The sequence below is a fragment of the Palaemon carinicauda genome, unplaced genomic scaffold (genome assembly GCF_036898095.1).
Source record: "Palaemon carinicauda isolate YSFRI2023 unplaced genomic scaffold, ASM3689809v2 scaffold64, whole genome shotgun sequence".
Lineage (NCBI taxonomy): Eukaryota > Metazoa > Arthropoda > Malacostraca > Decapoda > Palaemonidae > Palaemon > Palaemon carinicauda.
In genome coordinates this window covers 173,050-186,579 of record NW_027171916.1, presented here as the reverse complement: position 1 = coordinate 186,579, position 13,530 = coordinate 173,050, and the positions used below count along the sequence as shown (strand labels likewise).

General features: G+C 42.9%; 1 long non-coding RNA gene across 1 annotated transcript in view; it reads right to left on the bottom strand.

Annotated features, from left to right (window-relative positions):
- Positions 1 to 13,530, bottom strand: part of LOC137637301 (uncharacterized) — a 68,927-nt gene that overhangs the window by 43,503 nt on the left and 11,894 nt on the right. The window lies entirely within an intron of this gene.

Sequence of the window (13,530 nt, the reverse complement as noted above, 5' to 3'; positions counted from 1 at the left end):
CCCCCAATTTTGGGGGGTAGCCGACAACAACAAGAAACAAAACAAAAAAGGGGACCTCTACTCTCTACGTTCCTCCAGCCTAACCAGGAACTCAGCCGAGTTCAGCTGGTACTGCTAGGGTGCCACAGCCCAACCTCCCATATTTCCACCACAGATGAAGCTTCATACTGCTGAGTCCCCTACTGCTGCTACCTCCGCGGTCATCTAAGGCACCGGAGGAAGCAGCAGGGCCTACCGGAACTGCGTCACAATCGCTCGCCATTCATTCCTATTTCTAGCACGCTCTCTTGCCTCTCTCACATCTATCCTCCTATCACCCAGAGCTTTCTTCACACCATCCATCCACCCAAACCTTGGCCTTCCTCTTGTACTTCTCCCATCAACTCTTGCATTCATCACCTTCTTTAGCAGACAGCCATTTTCCATTCTCTCAACATGGCCAAACCACCTCAACACATTCATATCCACTCTAGCTGCTAACTCATTTCTTACACCCGTTCTCACCCTCACCACTTCGTTCCTAAACCTATCTACTCGAGATACACCAGCCATACTCCTCAGACACTTCATCTCAAACACATTCAATTTCTGTCTCTCCATCACTTTCATTCCCCACAACTCCGATCCATACATCACAGTTGGTACAATCACTTTCTCATATAGAACTCTCTTTACATTCATGCCCAACCCTCTATTTTTTACTACTCCCTTAACTGCCCCCAACACTTTGCAACCTTCATTCACTCTCTGACGTACATCTGCTTCCACTCCACCATTTGCTGCAACAACAGACCCCAAGTACTTAAACTGATCCACCTCCTCAAGTAACTCTCCATTCAACATGACATTCAACCTTGCACCACCTTCCCTTCTCGTACATCTCATAACCTTACTCTTACCCACATTAACTCTCAACTTCCTTCTCTCACACACCCTTCCAAATTCTGTCACTAGTCGGTCAAGCTTCTCTTCTGTGTCTGCTACCAGTACAGTATCATCCGCAAACAACACCTGATTTACCTCCCATTCATGATCATTCTCGCCTACCAGTTTTAATCCTCGTCCAAGCACTCGAGCATTCACCTCTCACCACTCCATCAACATACAAGTTAAACAACCACGGCGACATCACACATCCCTGTCTCAGCCCCACTCTCACCGGAAACCAATCGCTCACTTCATTTCCTATTCTAACACATGCTTTACTACCTTTGTAGAAACTTTTCACTGCTTGCAACAACCTTCCACCAACTCCATATGACCTCATCACATTCCACATTGCTTCCCTATCAACTCTATCATATGCTTTCTCCAGATCCATAAACGCAACATACACCTCCTTACCTTTTGCTAAATATTTCTCGCATATCTGCCTAACTGTAAAAATCTGATTCATACAACCCCTACCTCTTCTAAAACCACCCTGTACTTCCAAGATTGCATTCTCTGTTTTATCCTTAATCCTATTAATCAGTACTCTACCATACACTTTTCCAACTACACTCAACAAACTAATACCTCTTGAATTACAACACTCATGCACATCTCCCTTACCCTTATATAGTGGTACAATACATGCACAGACCCATTCAGTAAGATTAAATCATTTATCTCAAAGCTTGTATACCAGATGCAACCCTAGTTGGGAAATCAAGATGCTAAAAGCCCAAGGGCTCCAACAAGGAAAATAGCCTAGTAAGGAAAGGAAATAAAGGAAAGAATGTTGTGCCTAAGTGTACCCTCTAGCACAAGAACTCTAACCCAAGACAGTGAAAAACCATGGTATAGAGACTACGGCATTACCCGAGACTAAAGAACAATGGTTTGATTTTCATACCCCACTCCATGTGAGGGACATACTGTATATTGTTTTTCTTGAATGTTTCTTCACCTCCTGCTGCCAAATCTTCCAATCAATTCATCTTGGTCATTGCTGGGCCAAATGACTTGAAATTTGGCACAGAGGTCGAGTGGGCAAATACCCAGATGCGTTTAAATTTTTTCTTTTGATACATACCAAATTTATTTTTTTGCCATTTTCTGACAAAAGAAATTATATTTTGGTCTCCTGTGCCCTGGTATTACAACCAAATGAATTGAAAATTGATACCGAGGTGCCCTAGATGAATAGAAAGTCTAAACATTTTTGGAACAAGTTTCTTCAAAATGGTTAATTTTGCAATTTTTGTTCATTTTTAGACAAAACATTTACATTTTTGGCTCATGTGCCCTCACACGTAAACCAAATGATCTGAAATTTTGTATGATATATGTCCACAAGATGTAGGTCATTTTTTTTTGTATGCATTACTTTAAAATGATTTTTAGAATTTTTACTCTTTATAGACCAAAAAATTGCATTTTTTGCTCTTATGCCCTGATATTTAAATCATATGACCTGAAATTTGGTATGGAAATACCTATAATATACGCCCACAGGACGTTAATCATGACTTTTGCTTAAACTACTTCAGAGTGATTTCTTGTAAATCTATCGGGGATCCATTTCTGGAAAAGATTAATACAGTCCAGTATATGGTTGCATGGAGAGGGAGATGTTGCCTTTCTAGTGAAGTGTCCTTTTTCTAGAAGAGTTGCTTACCATAACTAAAAAATCTATTCTAACCCTACCAAGTGAGAAGAAGCCACTGAACAATTACAGTGCAGCTCTTCTAAAAGGACACTCCAAAATCAAATGATTGTTCTCTGATCTTGGAAAGTGCCATAGCCTCTTTACCATGGTCTTTCACTGTCTTGGGGTAGAGTTCTCTTGCTTGAGGGTGCACTTGGGTGCACTATTCTATTTTATTTCTCTTCTCCTTGTTTTTCTTAAAGATTTTATAGTTTATATTTGAAATATTTGTTACTGTTCTTGAAATATTTTATATTGTCAATTACTTTTCTTGAAGCTTTCTTATTTCCTTTCCTCACTGGGATTGGGATATAATCCCTGTTGGAGCCCTAGGGCTTATAGCATTCTGCTTTTCCAACTAGGGATGTAGTTTAGCAAGTAACAATAATAATAATAACAATAAATAGTTGAAAAGCGAACAACACTCATTCCAGTGTGGGCAAAGATCCCTCATTTTCCTTAAACCATTTGTATTTTACTTTTCCCCGACCACCCACCCCCACACGAATATGGAGTTACCAACCCACAATCAATGATACTCTCCTGTTTTGACAAAGATGATCGAACAGTAAGCGAACAATGTGCATTGTGAAATGTTAAATGTTCCCGAATGAACATCATAATACGACTCTGGAGGTCCTGTAGAGAGTAGGGTTTCCCCTGCTGTACGGGACCAGATAAGCAGCCCTTAAAGTAAAGTAAAGTCATTCCTGACACTTTCATCTGAGACTGCTTTAAAAGAATTTTGTCTGGATTTTAAGGTTTAAAGGCCACTCATGAATGGCAGAAGCAAGGGACATTAACAAGCTCCTGAGAATTACCATATATACATATGATCAGCACCAAATGCCCTCTTCACCCAAGCTAGGACCAGGGAGGGGTAGGAAATGGTAGATCTTTAGCTTCCCCAAAACCCCCATCCTTAGCTCTCAAGGATGGCGAGGTTGCAGACACTACAAGAAACTATCATGCTCGAGCAGATATTGAAAACCTGTCCAGCAGATTGCCTGGCAGAGGCATTTTCAATAGGATAATTCTTAGTATTATCCCAAAGGGTTTTGGTAGCATATTAGAAATGTCTCTGCCTGGTAATATGCTGGACTTGGGTTTGAGACCAAGACAGTGGAAAACCATGGTTCAGAGGCTATGGCACTACCCAAGACCAAAGAACAATGGTTAGAATTTGGAGTGTCCTCCTCTTAACCCTTTTACCCCCAAAGGACGTACTGGTACGTTTAACAAAACTCATCCCTTTACCCCCATGGACGTACTGGTACGTCCTTGCATAAAACTGCTATTTAAAATTTTTTTTTGCATAATTTTGATAATTTTTTGAGAAACTTCAGGCATTTTCCAAGAGAATCAGACCAACCTGATCTCTCTATGACCAAAATTAAGGCTGTTAGAGCAATTTAAAAAAAAAATATACTGCAAAATGTGCTTGAAAAATAAATAACCCCTGGAGGTTAAGGATTGGAAAGTTCCAAATAGCCTGGGGGTAAAAGGGTTAAGAGCTGCTTACCATAATCTAGTCTCTCTTCTACCAAGAGAAAAATAGCCACTGAACAATTACAGTGCAATAGTCAACGCCCCTTTCAAAATTGTTGGAATATATCATTCTTGAACAACTAGTTAGTCACTTCTTAAAGATTTGAAGCATTGCCAGACAACCGTTCAGCATACAGACAATTATATTTCATTTGCCTTTGTAAATGATCAGCTGCAAACGATGGATGTAAACAAATTTTGTATCTTGATATTACCTGATCTTAGCGCTACTTTCGATAGTTGTGCACGAACTGCTATTCAATGAATTAAGGCCCAGTGGTATCGAAGATGGATCCTTTGAGTATCTAAAAGATTACTTGGTTGACAAACTACTGTCTATGAATTGGAAACTCATTTATCTTAAGAACAATTAAAAAGATGGGTACCCAAGGAAAGTGTACTAGGCCCAGTCTTATTCTGTACCTATACTTTAGATCTATCAAATGTATGAAGTGGAGTGTAAACAGTTTGCGGATGATACACAGCTCTACTTTTCATAAATGACAATGATGATACCGCTGAAACTTTAAACCAGGTTCTTACCAGTGTTAGGGAATGGATGACAAATATATAACTAAATTAAAGAAAAACAACTTAAGAACTTTTGGCGACATACACAAATATTAACAACTTGATCCCAATACAGTATAAAGTAAATTTTGTGACCTAGAGGTATCACTTGACTGTAATGTATCTCTCAGTGCTTGAAGTCATAATGTAGTAAGAAACACTGAATATCACCTTAAAAACATTGCTTTTGCAAAGAGGTAACTGGATGTGTATTTTGTACAGAAACCCGTAATTAACTGTGTTCTCACCAAGATTGACTACTGGAACTCCATCCACAAGAATCTACCCAAAGTGCAACTTATGGAATTACAAAACATAATAAACAAGAGGAGAAAGATTGATAAAATGTGTCCCACCCTGAGAAAGGATCATTCCTATACTAATTGAATTAAATTGGCTCTTCAAGCTAGAAAATTTTAAGATAATGTTTGTGTAATAACCCATCAAGTTATCAGACATCTAAAATATCAAAGAGAATTGCTACATATTGTGCAGACAATGAATCGTGTAAACACAAGAATAGTTAAAGATAGTTTCAAATTATTGGAGCCAAGATGCATGTCTACAGCAGGATCTACAACTTTCAAACATGAGGCTCCAAGACTATATAACAAGCTTCCACTAAACATCCAAAAGACTGAAGACAAAACTTTCAAGAAGAAACTGAGGACATTCTGTTTTTCAAGTGCTTCAGTAATGTGGATTTTAAACATGGAATAAGCTGTGTATTACTCTAAATACAAAAGACTTTAAATGACAAACATTCTTGTACTGCATAAGGTTCCAGGAAACCAGCCCTCAAAATAAAGTAAAATTGAAGTAAATTTATGAATAATTAGTAATTTAAAATTTAGGACAATAAGGATCACAATCCCATCAAAATGAAAGACATCAATTCAACCAAAAATAGAAGTGAGAATATTTGCTGCTGGACAATGCATGATCACAACACCTAAACAGGATTAGAATTGCATTGAAGACACTTGACCCCTATGAAGTACAAAGAGGTAAGACAGCAAGCTGAGAGAAAGGAAGAATAGTAATCCATTAGAAGGGTAAGAATTAGGTGGGACTAAAGACCGGATGCAACAGCGACCCCAAACAGAATTAGTTCACAGGTACCATAAAAAACAAGTGAATTAACAGACAAAGGCAGAATATGAAATTCAATCAGTTTGCCTCATTCTAATGTCTACAACAATTTACTGGCTGCTAAAAGATGTACCATACCCACTACAAACAGGTATCTAAAATACAGTACTTCTTACCAAACCACCAAATGAAATTGCTTGTTCTTAATTAGCCACTAATTGGGCAAATACTCTAAAACAACACTGTCAAAATCTGTAGTACTGCTGTACTGATTGTCCCCTGTGCATTACAGTTAAAGTCGTCGCCGGGTTCTTGTTATGTCAAGGCCCGCCTTGTTGCCTGCCCAACAGGCATTGCCCTCTTCCGCCGGCGCTGGGAAGCTCCGCCGTTGGGGTCTCGTTTGGTTTGATTTTGGAGTTTTCCTTCTCCTAGCCTTTGCCTATCTTAAATAAGGAGAAGGCCTATAGGGGTCCAGTCTTGGTCTGGTCTCTCAGAACTGGCCTTAAAGTAAATACTGTACAAAGTCTGAGTATGCTTTAGCCAAACTTACATTGTCGAAAGCTAAGGAAAATTTCTATTTTCGTTTTATTACACTATTACGCAGTTAAATAAACCTGTTATATCTGAACTATCTATGCTAATCATAACTCATCCCAGTTTATATATGAAATGTTTTAATTTTGCTGATGTTTTTAAAATATTTTATTTCAATTGTTGATAAAGTCTATCTTAAATATTTCCTAATTTCCTTTCCTCACTGGGTTATTTTTCCCTGTTGGAGCCCTTGGGCTATGGAATCTTGCTTTTCCAAGTAGGGTTGTAGCTTAGCTAGTAAAAATAAGAATAATAATAATAATGTGGGTCACACATTTCCAACTGTGAACTACCGAATGCCTTGGACTATAAATGATAAAATGTCTGTGAAGGTCCAGTGGAGAGTTGGGTTCCCCTGCAGCATAGGACCAGAAAAGCAGCCCTTAAAGTAAACGTAAAGTATATCAGCTGCCGTTTTCGTATGCGATCTCAAAGTCGTGCTTTTATTTTGGTATGCAGTCTCAGCTGAGAGTAGTGTTCTCATTTCACTTCATGACGAAGCAAGAACCATTAGATTTTCTAAAAAAAATATATACTGTATATACATAACAGAAATAATTATATAAGAAATAATAATCAATCATTGATGTTAGCATATGCAGCTGAACATTACCGCTTGCCAGTAAATACGGAGTTTGATGTTTTTATTTTGCGAGCAAAGTGAGCGCATGACGAAGCAAGAACCATTAGATTTTCTATTATTCTTTATTTTTCTTTTTACCTATTAAAAGGAACGTAGAGAGTAGAGGTCCCCTTTTTGTTTTTGTTTCTTTGTTGATGTCGGTTACCCCCCAATATTGGGGGAAGTGCCTTGGTATACGTATGTATGTACCTATTAAAAATACTGAGATCGCATACCATAGCAAAATAATCATTTCTGAGATCACGCCATAAATGAGATCGCATACCAAATCAGCATGTACTTAAGAAAAACTAAAAAGACACACTTCAATATTTTGACTACTGAAAACTCAAACGAACCAATAACAAAGAGAAAACAAAAATGTATGCACTCATCAAGGTGTGCATGTTGGTCTTATAGCATCCTGCTTTTCTAAGTAGGGGTGCAGCTTAGCTAGTAATAATAATAACAGCAGCAGCTTAGTAACTTTGAGGCAGATATGATTCAGCATCATCAGCCCGGGTCAAGTCGAAGTAAAATGCTAAAAGCAAAAGCAAGGCCTATACTATTTTAGGAAGTACAGAAATACTACTTACGAAAAATATGGAGCTCATCTCGACTTTCCTAATAAGAATGAATTTAACTAAAGGATTTGTTTAGCAAAACCACCTTCTTTGAAGTTCCTTCATGGTAAAAAGGAAAAAGATCTCATAATTTCTCTGAATGATTTCTTTCCTTTCAATTTTCATTTTTTTTTCCAATATCCTCTTTCTTTATTTTAATTTAGTAGCAGATGATTTGCAACGCTGTTGGGATTCACAGCTGCTGTTCAAACTACATTAATATTATTATTATTATTACTTGCTAAGCTACAACCCTAGTTGGAAAAGCAAAATGCTTAAAGCCCAGGGGCTCCAACAGGGAAAATTGCCCTGTGAGGGAAGAAAACAAGGAAAAATATGTTATTTTCATTAGTAAAATAAATTTTTGAATATACTTACCCGATAATCATGTAGCTGTCAACTCCGTTGCCCGACAGAAATCTAAGGAGGGATACGCCAGCTATCACAATACTAGAAGGGGGTGTACTAACAGCGCCACCTGTGGCCAGGTACTCAAGTACTTCTTGTTGACACCTCCTCAATTATTCCTCGATCCCACTGGTTCTTTATGGGGAGGAAGGGAGGGTCAATTAAATCATGATTATCGGGTAAGTATATTCAAAAATTTATTTTACTAATGAAAATAACATTTTTCAATATTAAACTTACCCGATAATCATGTAGCTGATTCGCACCCAGGGGGGTGGGTGAAAACCAGTGAACAAGATTAAAGGATAGCCAAGTATCCCCACATTTCATATAACAGTTATCTCTAATAACAAATGAAATAATAAGTACCTGGTAAGGAAGTCGAATTGAACCGTTACTCTGCCTCTTTTTTAAGTTCGTCTTCCTTACTGAGCGCAGCGTTCCTCTTGGAGGCTGAATCAACCCAAGGTGCTAAAGTATATAGGGTTGCAACCCCTACTAAAGGACCTCTACACAACCTTTAACCCAGGCGCTTCTCAAGAATGAATTGACCACCCGCCAAATCAAAAGGATGCGGAAGGCTTCTTAGCCTACCGTAACAACCATAAAAACAACAAAAGAATTCAAGAGAAAAGTTAAAAAGGTTATGGGATTAAGGGAATGTAGTGGCTGAGCCCTCACCTACTACTGCACTCGCTGCTACGAATGGTCCCAGGGTGTAGCAGTTCTCGTAAAGAGACTGGACATCTTTCAGATAAAAAGATGCAAACACTGACTTGCTCCTCCAATAGGTTGCATCCATTACACTCTGCAGAGAACGGTTTTTATTAAAGGCCATCGAAGTAGCTACGGCTCTTACTTCGTGGGTCCTTACCTTCAGCAATGCAAGGTCTTCCTCCTTTAAGTGAGAATGTGCTTCTCTGATCAGAAGCCTTATATAATACGAAAGCCCATTCTTGGACATGGGTCTCGAGGGTTTCTTGATGGCACACCATAAGGCTTCTGACTGTCCTCGGAGAGGTTTAGACCTCTTTAGATAATATTTGAGAGCTCTGACAGGGCAAAGAACTCTCTCAAGTTCGTTACCTACCATGTTGGAAAGGCTAGGTATCTCGAACGATCTAGGCCAAGGACGTGAAGGAAGCTCGTTCTTTGCTAGGAATCCAAGCTGGAAAGAACATGTAGCAGACTCGGTCGTGAAACCAATGTTCTTGCTGAAGGCATGAACCTCACTGACTCTTTTAGCTGTTGCCAGGCAAACGAGAAAAAGAGTCTTGAGGGTAAGGTCCTTGAATGAAGCTGACTGGAGAGGTTCGAACCCAGATGTCATAAGGAACCTTAAGACTACGTCTAAATTCCAGCCTGGAGTGGAAAGACGACGATCTTTAGACGTCTCAAAAGACTTAAGAATGTCTTGAAGGTCCTTGTTGGAAGACAGGTCCAAACCTCTATGGCGGAGAACTGAGGCCAACATACTCCTATATCCCTTAATCGTAGGAGCTGAAAGGGATCTCTCATTTCTAAGATGAAGCAGGAAGTCAGCTATTTGGGTCACAGAGGTATTGGTAGAGGATATTGAATTGGCTCTACACCAGCTTCGGAAGACCTCCCACTTAGACTGGTAGACCCTACGAGTGGAAACCCTCCTTGCTCTGGCAATAGCCCTGGCTGCCTCCTTCGAAAAGCCTCGAGCTCTAGCGAATCTTTCGACAGTCTGAAGGCAGTCAGTTGAAGAGCGTGGAGGTTTGGATGTAACCTGTCTACGTGAGGTTGACGTAGAAGGTCCACTCTTAGAGGTAGAGTCCTGGGGAAGTCTACTAGCCATTGTAGTACCTCTGTGAACCATTCTCTTGCAGGCCAAAGGGGAGCAACCAGCGTCAGCCGTGTCCCTTCGTGCGAGACGAATTTCTGCAGAACCTTGTTGATTATCTTGAACGGAGGGAATGCGTACAGGTCGAGATGGGACCAGTTCAGTAGAAAGGCATCCACATGAACTGCTGCAGGGTCTGGAACAGGAGAACAAAACAGAGGAAGTCTCTTGGTCATGGAGGTGGCAAACAGATCTATGGTAGGTTGACCCCACAAGGTCCAAAGTCTGTTGCACACACTCTTGTGGAGGGTCCATTCCGTGGGAATGACCTGATTCCTTCTGCTCAGACGATCTGCTGACACGTTCATATTGCCCTGGATGAACCTCGTGACTAGAGAGAGGTTTCGACTTCTTGACCAAATGAGGAGGTCCCTTGCGATCTCGTAAAGGCTCCTCGAATGGGTCCCCCCTTGCTTGGAGATGTAAGCCAAGGCTGTGGTGTTGTCCGAGTTCACCTCCACCACTTTGCCTAGCAGGAGGGACTTGAAGTTCAACAGGGCTAGATGAACTGCCAGCAGTTCCTTGCAGTTGATGTGGAGAGATCGTTGTTCCTCGTTCCACATTCCGGAGCATTCCTTTCCGTCCAAGGTTGCACCCCAGCCCGAGTCCGATGCATCTGAGAAGAGATGAAGATTGGGGGTCTGAATGGCCAAGGATAGACCCTCTCTGAGAAGAAGGTTGTGCTTCCACCACAGGAGAGTGGTCTTCATCTCTTGGTTGATAGGGATAGAGATTGCTTCCAGGGTGGAACTCTTGTCCCAATGAGCTGCAAGGTGGAATTGAAGAGGGCGGAGGTGGAGTCTGCCCAGCTCGACAAACAGGGCTAGGGACGAGAGAGTCCCTGTGAGGCTCATCCACTGTCTCACTGAGCAACTGTTCCTCTTCAGCATGCTCATGATGCACTCTAGGGCTTGGCTTATCCTGGGGGCCGATGGAAAAGCCCGAAAACTCTGACTCTGAATTTCCATTCCCAGATACACGATGGATTGTGAGGGAATGAGTTGAGATTTTTCCAAATTGACTAATAGACCCAGGTCTCTGATAAGGTCTAAAGTCCAATGAAGATTCTCCAGACAACGACGACTCGAGGAGGCTCTCAACAGCCAGTCGTCTAGGTAGAGGGAGGCTCTGATGTTTGACAAGTGAAGGAACTTGGCTACATTCCTCATCAGAAGGGTAAAGACCATAGGAGCTGTGCTTAGGCCAAAACACAGGGCTTGGAATTGGTAGACGACCTTTCCGAAAACGAATCTTAGGAAAGGTTGGGAGTCTGGATGAATCGGAACGTGAAAATAAGCATCTTTCAAGTCCAATGAGACCATCCAGTCCTCCTGTCTGACCGCTGCTAAGACCGACTTGGTCGTCTCCATCGTGAACGTCAGCTTGGTGACATACTCGTTGAGAGCGCTGACGTCCAGGACAGGTCTCCAACCTCCTGTCTTTTTGGCCACAAGAAAGAGGCGGTTGTAGAAGCCCGGGGATTGATGGTCCCGGACTACAACCACAGCCTTCTTCTGCACAAGAAGTGACACCTCCTGGTGCAAAGCTAGCCTCTTGTCCTCCTCTTTGTAGTTGGGAGAGAGGTTGATGGGCGAAGTGGTCAGAGGTGGTTGAAGGAAGAATGGAATCCTGTAACCGAACCTCAGCCAACTGACAGACTGTGCGTCTGCACCTCTCATCTCCCAAGCTCGCCAGAAGGTCTTGAGTCTGGCTCCTACTGTCGTCTGGAGAATCGGAGAGTCAGTGTTTTCCTTTGGATGGCTTGGAACCTTTCCTGGACTTGCCTCTGTAAGAGTCTGGACGGGAGCTTCCTCGGCTGGGGGCTCTACCACGAAAGGGCGGTATGAATCTAGTCGCAGGAGTATCAGTCACTGGGGAGCGGTAAGTCTTAGGGGCTGAGGTGGAAGCCTTAGACTTACGAGCCGAAGAAGCCACAAGATCGTGCGTGTCTTTCTGAATCAAAGCAGCCGACAAATCTTTAATGAGCTCTTCGGGAAAAATAAACTTCGAAAGAGGAGCAAACAGAAGTTGTGAACGTTGGCAAGGGGTAATGCTGGCGGAAAGGAAAGAACACAGCTGTTCCCTTTTCTTCAAAACCCCTGACACGAATAAGGACGCTAGCTCGCCCGATCCGTCTCTGATGGCCTTATCCATACAGGACATTAACAGCATGGCAGAATCTTTGTCCGTATGGGAGGTTTTCTTGCTGAGGGCCCCCAGGCACCAGTCTAGAAAATTAAACATTTCAAACGCTCTAAACACTCCTTTAAGCAAGTGATCCAAGTCCGAAAAGGTCCAACACACTTTTGAGCGTCTCATAGCAGATCTTCGAGGCGAGTCTACCAGACTTGAGAAGTCAGCCTGGGCAGAGGCAGGTATTCCCAAGCCTGGTGCTTCCCCTGTGGCATACCAAACGCTCGCTTTCGAAGTGAGCTTCGTTGGAGGGAACATGAAGGAAGTCTTGCCAAGAAGTTGCTTAGACTGCAGCCATTCCCCTAGGATCCTAAAAGCCCTCTTGGAGGATCTAGCTAGGACAAGCTTGGTATAGGAAGACTGAGCTTGTTGCACTCCCAGCGAAAACTCAGATGGTGGAGAGCGGGGTATAGCTGAGACAAAATGGTCTGGATAAACCTCCCTGAGAAGAGCCAAGACCTTGCGAAAATCAAGAGACTGTGGAGAGGGTCTGGAGTCGTCCACATCCGAAGAGGGATCAAGGTGTGCTTCCTCATCATCCGAAATCTCAACCCCAGAATGAGGCGACGGGATCGGATACGAATGCTGAACCGCAGAGTCAGAACTAGCAGGAACAACAACAGAGGTGGAAGGAGGAGGTGCAGCAAGTTCCTGTTCCTGTGGTATGAGTGAAGCGTGAATAGATCGAGGCTGTGCAGAACAAGGTAAAGTTCCAGCCAGCAGAGATGTCTGAGTAGCAGGATCAGGGTGCACGGGTAGAGCTCGGTGCAGCAGCTGAGCAGACTGACTCACAGGTGGAAGAGGTTCAACATCGTACGCCTGGCAGATGGAGCTGCGACTGGGTGCAGCGAGTGCAGGCGGGTGCAGCACAGGCTGAACCGGTGCAGGAGGCTGGTGCACCACCGGTGCAGGCGGGTGCAGCAAAGGCTGAACGGGTGCAGGAGGTTGGTGCACCACCGGTGCAGGCGGGTGCAGCACAGGCTGAACGGGTGCAGGAGGTTGGTGCACCACCGGTGCAGGCGGGTGCAGCACAGGCTGAACGGGTGCAGGAAGTTGGTGCACCACCGGTGCAGGAGGGTGCAGCACAGGCTGAACCGGTGCAGGAGATAGGTGCACCACAGGTGCAGGAGGTGCAGCACTCTCAGCACGACACTCACGCATCAGGTCCGAAAGCTGAGCTTGCATGGACTGAAGCATAGACCACTTGGGATCAGCAGAGACAGTAGCAGACTGAGGTAAAGCCATAACAGTGGTTGCACCACCGGTGCAGCTCTGTTGTACCTTACTCCTCTTGGGCGGAGTACAATCGCTAGAAGACTGAGGCGAGTCAGAGCTGAGCCAACGACTGCAACCTGGCTGAGCACTCGTGGGTTGGACT